The sequence below is a fragment of the Pristiophorus japonicus genome, chromosome 5 (assembly GCF_044704955.1).
Source record: "Pristiophorus japonicus isolate sPriJap1 chromosome 5, sPriJap1.hap1, whole genome shotgun sequence".
In the NCBI taxonomy this organism is placed as follows: domain Eukaryota; kingdom Metazoa; phylum Chordata; class Chondrichthyes; family Pristiophoridae; genus Pristiophorus; species Pristiophorus japonicus.
The window spans coordinates 93,414,159-93,430,934 of NC_091981.1; positions in this window are offsets into that span (position 1 = coordinate 93,414,159).

Consider the following 16,776-nt stretch of genomic DNA (forward strand, 5'->3'; position numbering starts at 1 on the left):
GCTCAGCTATCGAATCAGTTTCCCCAGCCGAGCTGCTCATGAAAAGGGCGTTCAAAACAAGGCTCTCTCTTGTCCACCCTGATCTCCATGATCACGTCAAGGGTAGGCGGCATCAACAAAGCATGTACCATGATTGTACAAACTTGTCACGCGATATTGAAGTCAATGACCCTGTATTTGTACTCAACTATGGACATGATCCCAGATGGCTTTCTGGCACCGTCATAGCCAAAGAAGGGAGTGGGGTGGTTCAGGTCAAACTTGCTAATGGACTAACTCTCAGAAAGCATTTGGACCAAATCAAACTGCAATTCACAAACAACCACGAGCAACCATAAGAGGGCACCACCAACTTCGACCCTCCAACACACACACAAGTGATAATCGACATCACGGTCGACCACGAAGCTGAACTCACCATCCCCAGCAGCCCGACAAGGCCAGCTGCCCAGCAGCCCAGCAAAGAACTAACCAATTCACCCACACCTGCATTTATACCAAGACAATCGACAAGGGAGCGAAAAGCCCCAGATCGTCTCACCCTGTAAATAAGTGTAATATTGACTTAGTGAGGGAGTGATGTTATGTATGCAACCCTAGGTAACCTGTATCATACCGCTACCAGAGGGCATACCTGTTGGAGTCCCAAGGGATCCCAGCATCTCTTGGGAGCACTGTATATAAGCAGGCCTCCCATGCTGTACCAGGACTCTGAAGTTTGAATAAAGGAGCTAAGGTCACACTCCATTACATTACTTTATTATGAGCATAACAGATACCACCCACTGACCGTCCATTTTAACGCTGAGATGAGGTATAACACCCAGATATCACCCATTTAGCAACAAAATGGAAACTAACGCCCATGTATCACTCACTTATAGCCCAGCATTACTTTCAGCATGTACTTAACGTTGAGAAATAATAATACAGCCCACCCACTTTTTTTGCCGTAAAAATCAGAATACGCTGCACGTACTCGCTCATGGTGGCAGACATGCTGGCCACCTGTTGGGATATGCCCTCCATTGTCTGTAGGATCTGCTGACCTATGTCAACACTCCTCCTGGACAAGTGAAACATGTCCCCGCTCAGATCTGCCGCTCGTGGAGCAGACCTGCTGCGTCGAACCAACCTCCGCTTGGTTGGCGCCGTCCTGGAGACACCTCGGATGCCCTGCGACAAGGTGCTTGGGCCCGGTACCTCAACGGTGGAGGAGGGAATGGCCGCAGGAGCAGTAGATGTCATGGGTGTCGACTGCATTATGGAGCTTGGTGGTGCAAGCACCTTGAAGTCCGCACTCTCATCAGTGGAGAAGGCACCCTGCAGCTCCACGGGCGAGAATCGGGTCCCTCAGCACCAGATGTCCGATCGTCCGGCCCCGCACCCCCACCTTCTGGGCTTGGTGGTGTTGCCTGGGGCCGTGCTGCTGGCTGAGCTGCAAAACATAAATGAGGCTTTTAGAGGAGAAGGGGGTGCTAGGGTCACAAGGTGATTCCAACGCTACACACAGCATATGCATGACAAAAGCACCACCACTATCAAAATCATCACAGACATCACATTTCATGACCATCACCAAATTCTGCACTGCAATGATTCTCATGAGGCCATCATTATTTATATAACATTTTTATCAATCATCTATCATATATTATTGGTCGGCTATGAGTGGGTGTGGCATCTATTGACTTTACATCACGCAATGGTGTCTACTTTACTCATGTGGCATCACATCAGGTTCTGCAGCTGCATGCGTGGTCGACCGGGGGTGGCTGCCCACTAATGCCAGCACCCGCTCCTCGATGTCGGTGAGGTCGATGATGACTGGTGGCCCGCCATTCTTTCACCTCTGCTTGGCCCTATTCTTCGAAAGCTTTTTCTGTAAAAGGTAACACCAACATGACATAGCATGAGATCATTGTATGAGATCATTGCTAGGTACTGTCACAGAGACTGATACAACACATAACTGATAGATGTAATCATGATTATTATGATAATTATCATTCTTTACCTAAAGATGTACACCGTAAACGCAGGCTTTGAGTAAGACATTCCCGGTATAAGTGCAAGACATCACATCTGATTTTAATCAATCATTACACTTACAATTCCAAATTTATAAATATTTAAGTACATGTAAGTAAAGGTAATACTTACTCTGACAGATCCAACAAGGTTGTTCCAGTGCTTGCGGCACTGGTTGCCCTCACGCACCTCATTGTTCGCCGATGAGACCCCCTCGGCTATGTCGGCCCATATCTTCTGGTAGACCTTTGGGGTCAATTGACCCCAGCGTGACTCCACCTCCTGCATGAGGGAGGCATTTGCCTCATTGGAGAATCTCCTCGCACGTTTGCATCCTCCCAATTGTTCCTCTCCCACCTCACTGCTTTGGCCAACGCCCTCCGTCTCCACAGCATGCTGTGGCGCCTCTTCCATCCCTTCTATTTTAAATATATATTTTTTGCCAAAAACTCCATGGGAACAACGTTCTTTGTACTCACAAGTCTTTTTGCTGTTGGTAAATCTCTCTCCTACCTCCCACAACAGCCAAACAAGCACACAACACACCCACACACGCTGTCAGTTCCTCTCTACTCCATCTCTCTCTCCCCTCTTTTGCGCATGTATTGATGACCCCAGACCTCCTGAAATGCGGGAAACGATCGTTGCCATTGCGCTGCTATGGATGCCGACACTTTACAGCAGAAGGTCAAAAAATTTAACACTAACACCCATTTCAGATCACTTGCGGTAATGTCCATTTTATAAAATAGAAAGTTAGGATTTTGAAAATGGACGATAATCTGGCAATCTCAAAACCCATATTTACTGCCAACGCTGGAAATAACACCCATTTTTGGGCAATCTGCAGAAAAGTGGAAAGTCTAGCCCATGGTCTTTAACAAAATCATTTGGTACTAATGGTCAAAATACCATTGTCACGCAAACAGAGGTAGTATCCTGGCCACTCCTGCCTCCAGTAATTTTCCATCAATGCCTAATTTCTTATAGTCCATTCCATTGAGGGCGATGAGCAACCCCTGACCCCTTACTCAAATTCAATTCACTGTTCCGATGTTCCAATTCTGTCCCGTGTATGCGGTGGTGTGTGGGGTCAGGTTCACCTCTGACCTTCTGAGCAGTTCGAATCGCTCCCACTCCCTGGGTTCTAGACTTTGGATTTATTTGGGGGATGTGACAAAGTGTAAGAGACAACTGGTTTGGTGCAAAGAACTTCAATTTTATTAAGGACAAGAAAATACAATGTCAAACTTGTAATCATTCAAATAAAGAACACTATATCACACATTCAAAAGGTTTACAGAAATAATACACCTTCCACCTCCCAATGCCTAACTCTGACTAGGTTAAACTCCAGGGCAAACAGGGACTATGCTCACCAATCCTTTATTGTCAGTTGGCAGTGGTTCACGATTTTTGGGTTTGCTGGACTCTGTAGGTTCTGCTTGCCGTACTCCGAATGTCTTAGGAGACTTCTGACTGTGTAGTCTTCAGTTGGATGGTGTCCGCTGATGCGGTAGGGCGCGTATTGGACTTATGGGGTGAGTACCCACTTTCTTTCGTTAGCAATAGGTTTCAAAAGTCTCTTTAGTTAATGCTTCATCTGTTGGTAGTCAGGACTAGATTGTAGAGTGGAAACCTTCGAATCTTCGGTTTCTTCTTTGAGAAGTTTTGTTTCAGAGTTGGTCGATCGCGTGTTTTCGATGGTACCACGTTGGCTGTGGTTGGTTGCTGCCACGATAGTGATGTCCGGAGTACTGGGGCTACTTTCTCTGCCGTGGTGATATTCTTCCTTCTTCTTCGATAGCAGGGCAGTGTGGCCCCGGGAGTGTCGTCGAGGCTGGAGAGGCTTGTTAAAACTGCTGCGGTGGTCTCTCTCCTATCTCCCTCTGATGCATTGCCTACATTCGTTAAAACAGGGCCCCAGTTATACCTTGGGAGCTATCCTAATCTTCGCGCCTAATCAGCCCCGATTCTTTGTTTAATTTTTGTCGGGCTTGATATCTCTTTGTCATATTTTGGCAGGCCCATTAATGTTAACCTGTCTCGGATGTGTCAATCTTTTAAATTTGTTTCTCGATGGGGAAAAATTAGCTTTGGTATTTGCAATGTCTGCCTAGGCCTGGGTTCTCCATGTGGGCTGGATGTGCCATTGTCATTATATATATGCTGGATTGGTTTCTTGCTCAGGGTGATGGCTGGCTATCTCTGGGTTGATTGTCGCTATGTTAATGTCTCCAGGGGAGAAGGGTTTTCGAATTTACACAATTACCCAGACAATTTGTTTTAGCTTCAATACCCCAGACGGTTTCAATACTCAAAACTGGTTTCTTTTGAAGGATAGTTATTCTTTAGTTTTCAGCCCTTCCCACACGGACCCAATCTGCCTTTAAAATCCCAAATTCGATTAAAACTCGTAGTTTCTTCCATCTGCACTTCAGGATTTCAAACTTTCTGATTGATAGTTCCAAATTAAATTTCCTTTCCAATGAGTCCAAACACTAGGGGGGTTTTCCAATGAACTTTGCTGCCTTATATCCGCCTGGAGTATCTTTTGTTTCTTGTGTTGTTTCCTGATTTTACCCCACCTGGGGTCTCCTCTATGTTGCTTACTAGAGCCAGCGGAATTCTTTCCAACTCCTCATCATGATATTGGCGAGCCCTCTTAATCTGGATTAGCAGTATACCCAGATCAATTCATTACCTCCGATATCCATATGCTTTATGACACTAACTTTGTCCATTCTGAAATCTGGTATGATTCTGGCTTATTCATGTAAGTCTTGCTACATGCAGTATAGTTTATATATTATCATTACAAGTTGGCGAACTACCAAGCGTGTGAAATAATGCGAACATAAGGGTGTGCTGAAATTGTGCCACATAGTTGAGCAGCTTATACTTAAGTATCTCATTTACTGTTGGTTTCACTTAAACGTAGGTTTTGAGACAGGTTTTGTTAGACCCATAAAGCATGGTACAGAAGGCACCACTAAAACCACCTCATACTGGATTCGTACTGGCTTTTCCCATGCTCTGTTACCTACAAAACACAATTACAGTTAAAGTTACGATTCAGTCTCATAATCACTTGCACATCGACTAAGTACATACATTTTGAGCAACAATGATGCAGACAAAGAAAACAGACATTGTAAAGAAAGCTGTAGTTTAACATCTAATCAACATGTCATGGACTTAAAAGATTCTCCAGATTTCACTTTTACTCATATCCATCTTGTGCATAATTCTTGCTAAATTTATTTCTCCCGAGCCTTCAATTGTCCCAATCTAAAATCCATGTAACTCTTCACTTCAACTTCAATTTTAATCCCTCTAACAAGTACAAGCGTTTAACTCTATCCTGATTTTTTCATTAATTAGATAGTTTCTCAATGGAGTATGTGTCATTGCTTAAAAATTGTCTCACTCTTCTGAGCCACAGTAACCATTTCATGTCTTGCTGTTGTCAAGTATGTCTGAGACCCATTCTTCAGTGCAAATTCACCATGCATTTCCATATGTTAATTGCTTCATATACTGCAAATCACGTCTGCAATCTTACACCAGTATCGCGATACAATCCGATACAAGCCATCTAAGGCTTTCAGGTGATCTTATCAAAAGATTGTAATCATCTGCAGATCTTTGCTGATCTTCCACTGTATGTTCCCGATATCTTGGGTAGTGGCCAGGCTATCAAATTCAGTCTTCTTAAAAGGTACATAGGCAAGAACACAAATGTCTCCAAGAGAAAGCTATCGGTTTACTATTCTTAACAACACTTTATTGACTTTCACTGGAATGTTAGGAAAATTCAATTCTCCTGTTTCTACCTCATACCCTTATTCACTTCCTCTTTCCATTTTACACATCCCATTAATTATCATTCATATCTCATTCCCGATACCTGGAGGAGCTTTGCTGTCCAAAATTATTAAATATTAAAGATAGAAAACATAGATCAAATCTAACTTGGTCCAAGTCATTAACATATTTTTTTAATTCTTTATAACCCGTTACATTTTATTTTCCTTTTGGCACATGGGAAAACATTCACTTACAATTAAGAAACTTAAATTAATAATATTCAATATCTTTAAATGTTCATTCTGTTGTTTGGTGAACCAAAAACAAACAGCTGTCAGCGGAAAGGGTTAACTCCTTTGCAGGTTTGTAAGAAGGTGGGGCAAAACATTGTCTGACGTCATTACGTGACTTCGAAAATTCTTTTTTTTTAAAAACATTTCCTGATATGAGAGACAAGTGCTCGTAATTCATTTCAATCTCCCCACCTCGAGTACGACTGTCTCTCATCAGAGAATATGGCATTTTATATTGCCTCTAAACTTTCCAGCATTATTTCTAAACTCACATTTGCAAAGTATCATCCATTTTAAAAAGGTTTCCAAACCCAAGATTTTCCAATACAACCAAAATCATTTCAAACATCTCAAAAGTCCAATTCAAACACTGCCAATCTTCTCATTTAAATCTCTTTAACTGAAACAGAAACTTTCCCGTAATTTAAAATAACATTTTCCAAACAACCAAACGGCAACTTTTATTTTTCCTCGCAAAAATCATTATCAACATAGTGTGTCTTTTATTATTTTTTTCATTGCCATTATGTTATTAACTAAACACAATACAAAGCAGATAAAATAAAACAAAATAACACAGTAAATTATGTCAGTTTCCATGTTCCTCTTTCTTCAGATGCCTTTCCAATTAACTAAAAATACTGAGTATAACTAGAGAAACATTAGTTTTTCTATTTAACAAACTTCACACATTTTACACAAAAGGAAAAGCAGGGCGGAGCTTCCCTTAGTTTGTAGCTCTGAGAAATTTATGCAGGCTTTTTAAAAAAAAGGGTTACAAAAGAAGATGGTGATTTTTAAATGTTCAAATTGATTTGCTTGCAATAACCAAACTGAAACGATTCAAATTGATTTAAAACAAGACCACACATTTTTAATTTAAACTATATAAGACAAGCACTATTTTTTTTGTAATCCAATTAAAATGTTCAATTCATTTTTTTTAGCAATTGTAACTTCAAGGCTGAAGTTTTTATCTTTTGTTAAACAACCCGTCTTTTGTGCGTTTCATTCAATTCTAGGTACACAATTAACATTTTAACACTCAATTTATTCATACGTTCCCAGATCCAGTACAACATCACAAAGGGTTAAAAAAGCTATCAGCTCCATATCTGATAAAGGGGGGGGGGGGGGGCGCGCAGCTAAAACAGACATACAGACAACCATTTTTCTTTTAAAAGATAGGCTTTCAGACAAATGAAAAATGCAAAAATTCATTAACTCCCACCCCAAACATTCCACAATCAGGAAAACTTCCACACAAACATGCACACTTTCATACAAACTGAAACTTTTAAACAACATCCTTTCACTCAATAAATGCTATGTCTTTTTTTCCTCAGCAGCTTAAATGTCAGTTTTAACTTGTAAGTTTCTCATTGATCTTTTTGCCTCTGCATCTCCCACTCTTTATGCTTCTCGGAAGAGGTTTGTTCCCTTGTCATCTCTTTACATAGTCTCTTATGGTAAACATCACTTTTAATATTTTTGAGACTTATTTTTGAAGCTTATCTCTTTATTTTGTTTCTTACAGTACTCATAGGCAAATAACCACGTAGCTTTATCACCTTTAACTTTTTTTAAACTCACACTTTCTTGAATAACTTCTTCAAAGGGGACTCGGTCTCCTTTGGTTACATATTTACTCTTATACGAGTTAACCAAACTCTTATCAGCCATTTTCTTTAAAGATCTCTAACATCAAAACTATCGGCAAGCAATTTGCGAGCACTCCCCACTTCCCCTTGGGTTAATCCTTCTTTGAATGTGGCAAATTGATCACGGAGCCACTTTCAAAGTCTAACCGACTGCACAATACTGATTGTTTGTCTTAGTCCCATCTGGGGTGCCAGTTTGTAGAACTTTTAACGGTCCTTTAACCAGATATACCAATAGGCAGCAGTCAATATGGTTTGTGCAGTAGATTAGATTTATTAAGCTTACAACAATAGTATACTTAACAAAAAGCGACAGTTGACAAAAGCTTACAGGCCCAGGTCCCTGGAAACTTTTGTGCAGGTCGATGTTGTCCTAAATCTGTATGTTGCTATTCCAGTCGTCTCTGTGCAAAGGTATTCTTTGAGTATCGATGTTTTAACCAATTTCGTATCAAAAGTTCATTTGGCCAGTGTTTAACAAAAACCTTGGTTTTAAGGGTCAACATACCATTGTCATTCAAACCAGAGGTAATATCCTGGCCACTCCTGCCTCCAGTAATTTTCTATCAATGCCTACTTGTCCATGTTATCTTGTTTACAAATTCCTTCATCTCCTTGGAACCTCTTATTTATGCTACTGTATTCTAACTGTTAGTTTTGATTAAGCTGACTCCAATTTCTACTTTTTTATTAAAATAATGTGACCTTGGCTTGCAGCTCATATTTGTTTGTTATTTGAGGAGATTCTAACATTTCTAATGTCCACAGAGAATCATGGGTAAGATTAGTTGGCCAATGACTACAAATTGAATATATATAGATGAATCTCTAATACGAGTCTTTCTTACAGGCGGTTAGATAAGAATCTGAAGAAGGGAATAGAGGGTGATATGTTGATGGGGCTAGATAAGGAAAGGCGAGAGGAGGCTCAAGTGGAGCATAAGCTCCGGCATGGACTGATTGGGCCGAATGGCCTTTGTCAGTGCTATATATCCTATATAATCCTATGTAATCCTTAAAGTCTTCCCCATCTCAACCCACTTTCAAAATCTCCCTCAAAATCTATCTCTTTGGTAGCACCTTTGGTCAAGTCCCCTCATCCCTCTTCCCAAATCTCAACTCAATATCTGGTATCTCTGCTTTGGAAAGTACCCTTAGATATTTTGCTATGTTAATGTCGCTGTGTAAATGTAACATCTTGTTGCTGAATAATTTTTTTTAAATGATTTGAGAAATACTGAATTGCTTTTGTTTTTTCCATTCAATGTGGGGAATTTTAACCTGGAAGAGCACATGGCATTTGGTGCGGGTGGGACATTAAATCCAGCAAAAATATGAGCGTCCGGGAAGCCTGATTCAATCCATCGATTTCCGCATTTCTCTGCAACACGTTAGGCTGCGTACATGCAACCCCCTCAGGAGAGGCGGGTTGTAAATTTCCATATATTAATCACTCAATTAGAGTAATATAGACATGGGTTTTGCACATTAATTTTGGGTCCATGGGTTTTCTGAGTTTTCTGGAACTTGCCAGTGAAAGCGAGGTGAGAACACAATAGCAATTGAGGGGACGGAAGCCATGTCAGGGAAAAATGACATTAAGTACTCAGTACTCACAGCTGCTTTCTTACCTGCTGGTGTCAAAGGATTTGTTCTTGCACTGAGAGGTAGCTTTACATACTTTAGAGGTCTCATCTACACTTTGGAGATTTGGAGGACAGATCTGCATTTTGCAGTTGTGATCCATCAGATCAGCATGGGTGGTTCTTGGTGTTAGATTGGACCTCAGATGAGGACCAAGATGATCAGCAGAAGAGCAGCACCAGCACTAGCAGCAGTAACAGCCTGCTGCTCATAGACCTCCAGTGCCACAGGAGAGAGGGGATCAGCAGAGAGGTGCAGCTCGCAAGAGGCCATACCCAGCACACAGGGTGCACAGGCAGAGGATAAGCTTCCTCGACATGTCAGAACAGCAGTGTATCAGGAGGCTCAGGGTGTCATGTCGGGTGGTGGCAGAAATTTGTAGCTTTCTCAAACAAGACGCGACTATCAATTGGACCTGGTGGCCATGCTTTGCTAGTGGCTATCAAAGTCATCAGTGCCCTCAACTTTTTAACCCCTGGATCATTCCAGGGATCTGCCAGAGACATTTGCAACATCTCACAGTCAGCGGCACACAAATGCACAGGACAGGTGACTGATGGCATATTTGGCAGGACTGCCTATTATGTCAACTTTGCCTGTGATGTTGCCAGTCAGAATGAGTGGGCTCTTGGGTTTGTAGCTCTGGCTGGCTTCCCACAGGTGCAAGGCGTCATCAACTGCATGCATATGGCAAATAAGATACACCCAGATCACCCAGGGGTATTCATCAACCACAAGGGCTTCCACCACATCAATGTGCAGCTGGTGCACAAACTCAAAAAGATGTTTATGCAAATATGCACAAGATTCCCGGCCAGCTGCCACGTTGCTTTCGTCATGCAGCAGTTTACCCTCTCTGATTTATTCGTACCTCAAAGCAGAGTTACCGGCTGGCTGCTTGGCGACAAGGGATACTCACTTAAAACACAGTTGATAACACCTCTCAGCAACCCGAGGAATGAAGCCAGGAGCGATGCAATGAAGGCCATATGACCACCAGATGTGTCATCAAAAAGCCATCGACATGCTAAAGATGTGCTTCAGGTGCCTGGATAGATCTGGAGGTGTCCTTCAGTATGCACCAGCCAGGGTTCCCAGAATGATTGTGATGTGCTGCGCTCTGCCCAACATTGCGCAGCAGTAAGGTTTGGACCCACGGGAGGAACAAGGTGCAGAACACAAAGTCTCTTCGGACAATTCTGAGGAAGAGGAAGAGGAGGAGAAGGAGGAAGACAAGGAGGTAGAAGGTGATATGGGCAATGCACCACCAGTGGCACACATTGCTGCCTGGGATGGCCTCATTATTGCAAGGTTTATTAGGTTCCACCAGTGCACCCATCTACCAACCACATAAAAAAGCCACTTTTGCACCCTTCCTCCCGCCTCCCCCCACCACCACCTCCCCCCCCCCGCCAAACACAATGGAACTAACACAAAGTAGTGTGTCCCTTTCACAGCCCCTCATTGCTCAGTGTCAATTTATGACTTCCCATTCATCATCATGCAACTGAAAAGGCCACTTGCCAGCCAGCAACCAAGAAAGGGCAAGATGGGAAATTGATGCAAAAGAATATTTATGTTGTTCAAATAGACAACAGAAACATAACACAACCTAACAATTTGTATGACACTCATGTGCAAACCCTTGTGCAACTACAAAGTCTTTACTCTTCCTTTTCCTAGCACTTTTATGTGGTCCAACCCCTATGGCTTCAGCAGAGGTAGAGACAGGCTGCTCAGATCCCTGTTCTGACTGCTGAGAAGCTCTTGGCTGACGTCCTCTGGGTTTTGGATCCCATTAGAGCCCTATCAAAGAGTGCTCCATCTGCACCTGTACAGGGGAAGACTCGTCTTTTGGGAGATGAGATAGGATGTGGGGTACTGACTGGGAGAGGAGGCAGTGGAGGGGGTAACAGTGGATAATGGAAGCGCTTTAAACCAAGTCCTCACTTCCGTGTCCCCTTTACCATCATCCCTCTCATGGTCTACCTGCACTTCCCTGCTAGCAATGTGCTGAAGAGCACTTTACTGCAGATTAATGGGGCGATGAACGACCAAGGCTAGGGTATCATTCATCCAATTTAAGATGGCATTCAGAGTGTGCAAGCCCTCAGTGAAGGCCTGCATGCACTTATGTGCTTGCACATTTGATGTTCCATGCAATTGGCCTCACTTTCCATGGAAGAAGACAACATCACAAAGGCCTGCGATATCATGCCATTCATGCTGGAGACGGTCTCCTCCAATCTCTCTGCAATCGTGGACTGTGCACTTGGAATGCCTGCCAGTACATTCCACATTCTCTGCTGCTGCTCAACAAGTATCCCCTTCGTCAATGACCCCCGAGGTATAGCATTTGTATTAAGCTAACAGCCTTATAGCACAATGGAAGTACCTTTGCCACACAGACTGTAGCGATTTGCCAGCATGGGCTCGACGGGCTGAATGGCCTCCTTCTGTGTTGTAACCATTCTATGATGCTATGATTCTAAGAAAGCGACTCACCAAAGATGGTACACACTGCAACCACAGTGGAGGGAATGAATGTTTCAAGTGGTGGATCGGTTGCCGGTCAAGCGGACTGCTTTGTCCTGGATGATGTCAAGCTTCTTGAGTGTTGTTGGAGCTGCACTCATCCAGACAAGTGGAGAGTATTCTATCACAATCCCGACTCCACAATCTCCAGCCATGTCCCCTTGGTATCTCTGGCTGGTCTTCTGCACCCATCCACAGGGAAGAGAACCTCTATGCATGCGCTAATTCCCTGGACCGGAGAGGCATCAGGGAATCTTGGTGTGGCCTTCTGTCTATGTGACTCCATGCCCCACACAAATCTCAGTGATATGCAGCAATTTCTACCTCTCCCAACCACCTTTATCTCTCCGACAACAACCTTCAACTGAAATGTGTGCAAGTCTGCTATAAATATCAATGCTGAAGATGAGGTATTGGTGACATCAGCAGACCCGCTCCATTTAATTGGGCCGGGAAACCCACATGACTGTTCCAATTGGTGCATTGAGTTAACACGCAGTGCAGAACGTGCTGTTAAAAGGTTTGGGATGGCTACATGGCCCGCACACACCCACCCCAATGCTCAGTTAAAGATCCCAGCCATTAACTCTGTTTCTTACTCCACAGGTGCTAACTGCCCTGCTGAGTATATCCAGCATTTTTTTGTTTTTATTTCATTGAGAGATGACTGGAGGACCACTTCCGGTTCTCTGTCTCTCCCAGCTGTTCTGTGCTCTCTTCTCCTGCAAGGAGGGAAAGAAGAGACCTGAGTGAGAGTGATGGGATGTGTTCACCTGATGGATGGAGAGCATTTGTTGAGAGTGACTATGAGAGATAGACATGACATAGCATAAGGACGAGTGCGAGTGTCACTAGTGGATGGATAGATGGGGATGTAAGCATCTATCCATGCAAGGTAAGTGGTGTGAGAAGTGATTTGCTGGAGTATGCTTGAGAAGAAAGAGTGAGTGCAATACACACATCATGATGAAGGGCTCTCACTTTTCCTGTCCTGCTGAGGTCATTGAATTGCTTTCTGCATTGCATCCAGGAGCATAGCACCACAGTCCTGCTGGTGGCCTCCTCAGCAACCTCCAACCACGGCATCTTTGTCTCAGCTGCAGACTCCTTCCTCCCATTACTAGGGAAGCATATCTCCCTCCAGGCCCTTACAGCCCACAACAGCATAATGGGAAACTTGGAAGTAAAATGATAATGAGGTGGTTGAGTTAAAAAAATCACTGACAGATGTGCTGTACTTAATTCCGGGTTTCCAATGCTCTGCTCCTAGCACATCTGTGCATTAAAATCCAGCCCACTGTATCAGCTTGATTCTTCAGTAGGAATTTTAATTCCCTCTGCTTTGCAGAAACCAGATTCAATGGGAGTTAAAATCGAGTGGTATTATTAGTCAATCTTTTCCCAACCCACAGCAGGTTTAACCTTGCTGTTTTTGGCAGCAGCTGAGCTGCCCGTCTGACTCAGGCGGAAACTGCATTAATATATGTTAATCATGGTCCAATGACCCACACAGGACGTCAATGGCATTTTAACGACATACTGAACCATGAATACTCCGCTCAGTAAAACCTATCAGGAAAGAAGCAGAGACCCTAAAACATAAGTTTTCAAATTATCTTTCTGGAAAGAACAAGAATGCTGCTTCGGGCCCCACAAGGCAAGTCTGAATCTTTGCAGTCCCAGGGCTCCCCACCTTCTCACCTACAAGCCCCCTGAACTCTCCCACCATGCGATTTGCTTGAGCACTGATAGGCACCATGAATCTTTGCAGCCGGCAACTGGCCAACTGCCTCTTTATGCCCATTTCTGACAGGCAGCCGGCCAGCAGAATGTAAATGAGGTCCGGAAGTTAATATTGGCTGGGCCTCCCAGAGTCTCCCAAGCAGGCAGCCCACATTGGCCTCCTGCCCAGGAGTTAGAATTCCCCTTTCATATACCAAGATGCAAAGTTTTATAAGCAAGGTACCAATTTATTTTACCCTCTAATAATCTTGATATTTTTAAAGCATAACTTTATTTCTGTTGTATTATTTTGCTGACAGCAGTCACAAAGTATCTTGAGTCTAAGTGACTAAGACAGCATGGAATGTGAAAAACATAAGCATTACAATTCTTAATTCTGTTCAAATATTTCAAACGCTCAGCAGATCTGTATTTCTCCACAGTTTATGAGCTGGTTGAGTGTCAGCACAATCCCTAAGGAATCATTAATCATCAGATCATTGGTAGAATAAGTTGCATCTTGAGTTGGCCCTAACCATGAATTATTACTCTTGACTAAGCATAATTTCTTTACTGCTCATCTTCTTTGTCAGAGAGTACCCAGAAACAACAATGTCGGTTATCACAAACATTGTTCTGCATGTTATAGTACAAGTACGGTAAATGATTTCAGAAAGCATAACATCCTTTGACAAATGTACAAATTTTTACACTTAGAGGCCGATTTTCATCAAGGCCTCCACCTGCCCAAGTGCCGTCCAAAGTACCGCTGATGGCTGCCGAGGTACCGGACAGTACTTTGGATGGGATATTCATGGCCGAGGTCCCTCGAAGGTCGGTGGGTGGCAAATGAACGACGTACACCGCCAATGTGGGCAGCAGCAGGCGAGAGGTCTCATTCTCGGCAGCAGAGGATGGAGTCGGGCCCATGGAGGGTCGAAGACCTGAAAAAGAAAATCAACAATAAAAAATACAAAAACTATCCGAAGACCTTCAGGGGACCCCGTGCAGGTAAGTCACTGTTGAATTTTTTTTTTAACATATTCACTTACCTTTCTTTCCGGTTCTTCAGACTTACCGTCGGGGACAGACCAGCCTCCAGCCAGTAGTCCACCCCTGCTCTGCCACCGAGTCCCGCCGACTCCCGCCCGCAGGAATCTGGGAGCTCGGTGGGCGGGAGCTCAGTTGTGCCACTCAGCCATCCGTGGGCGGTTCCCGGCGGCTCTCCCCTCCCGCCCGCTCCAGGCCACCCCGAAAGTGGCACTGAACGGATCTTCAGGAGAAATGTCGGCGGGAGTGGGTGGCAGTCGGTGGCAACGCGCAGTGGGCAGATGAATTTCGGCCCCTTAGCCTGTGAACCACAATATGCTAACTTTGTATTTTTTCATAAGAACTCCTGGAGTCAGTGAAAATGCTGATTTCTAATTGCACCTGAGTTATTTTTTAATAAATCTCAGTATGTGGGCATCGCTTGTAAGGCCGGCATTTATTGCCCATTCCTAATTGCCTAGAGATGCTGGTGGTGGGCGTTTTATTTAACTGCTGCAATCATTCTTTGTAGCATTCTTATACAACTGAGTGATTGGCTAGACCACTTCAGAGGACAGTTAAGAGTCAGCCATGTTGGTGTGAAACTGGAGAGACATATAGGCAGACCAGGTAAGGACGGCAATTTTCCTTCCCTAAAGAACATTAGTGAACCAGTTGGGGTTTTATGACAATCTTCATAGTCACTTTTACTAATGCTAGTTTTATATTTCCAAATATTTAACAAATGACTTGCTATAACAAATCATTTATCGTAATTATAGCTTGAGAATGATATATAGAATTACATAGAATATACAGCACAGAAACAGGTCATTCAGCCCACCTAGTCTGTGCTGGTGTTTATACTCCATACGAGTCACCTCCCATTCCATCTGCCTCATCTCAGCCTTTCAGCATAACTTTCTATTTCCTTTTCTCTCATATACTCATCTAGTTTCCTTTTGAAAGCATCCAAGGTATTTGTCTCAACTACTTCCTGTAGTAGAGAGTTCCACATTCCAACAACTCTCTGAGTAAATAAATTTATTCTCATTTTCTATTGGATTTATTAGCAACTAGCTTGTGTTTATGAACCCTAGTTTTGGATTGTGCCACAAGTGGAAACATTCTCTCCACATTTACCCTGTTCAACCCATTCATAATTTAAAGACCTTTAACAGTAGGTCTCCTCTAAGTCTTCTCTTTTCAAAAAAAAAAGCTCCAACCTGTTCAATATTTCCCGATAGCTGTAATCTCTGAGTTTTGGTACCGTCCTTGTGAATCTTTTTTGCACTCTCTCCGGTGATTCTATGTCCATTTTATAGTATGGAGACCATGCATAGCACTCATCAGCCATGATTTCACCTACCTTGGTGGGTTCGTTGCAGCTGGGATCGGTGGCGGGTACCAACCTTGTTGCTGGCTCCAGCGCGCTATGTAGATATGATTTTACATTGATTGGGCTTGTTAAGCCTGCCCAGTGCATTTCCTGGCCAAATAATGAAAGCAGGTCTGATGATGTAATTTGATGACACGTCATCAGCCGGTTTCCTTCAAGGGATCATGTTCAAATTTACTTTGACAGTTGTGCTGTCAGTGTTCTACTGCATTGAGGTGCTACAAATGCTGACAAGCACTGCATAAGAACATAAGAACATAAGAATTAGGAACAGGAGTAGGCCATCGAGCCCCTCGAATCTGCTCCACCATTCAACAAGATCATGGCTGATCTGGCTGTGGACTCAGCTCCACTTACCCGCCTGCTCCCCATAACCCTTAATTCCCTTATTGGTTAAAAATCTATCTATCTGTGATTTGAATACATTCAATGAGCTAGCCTCAACTGCTTCCTTGGGCAGCGAATTCCACAGATTCACAACCCTCTGGGAGAAGAAATTCCTTCTCAACTTGGTTTTATAATGCTCCCCCGTATTTTGAGGCTGTGCCCCCTCGTTCTAGTCTCCCCGACCAGTGGAATCAACCTCTCTGCCTCTATCTTGTCTATCCCTTTCATTATTTTAAATGCTTCTATAAGATCACCCCTCATCCTT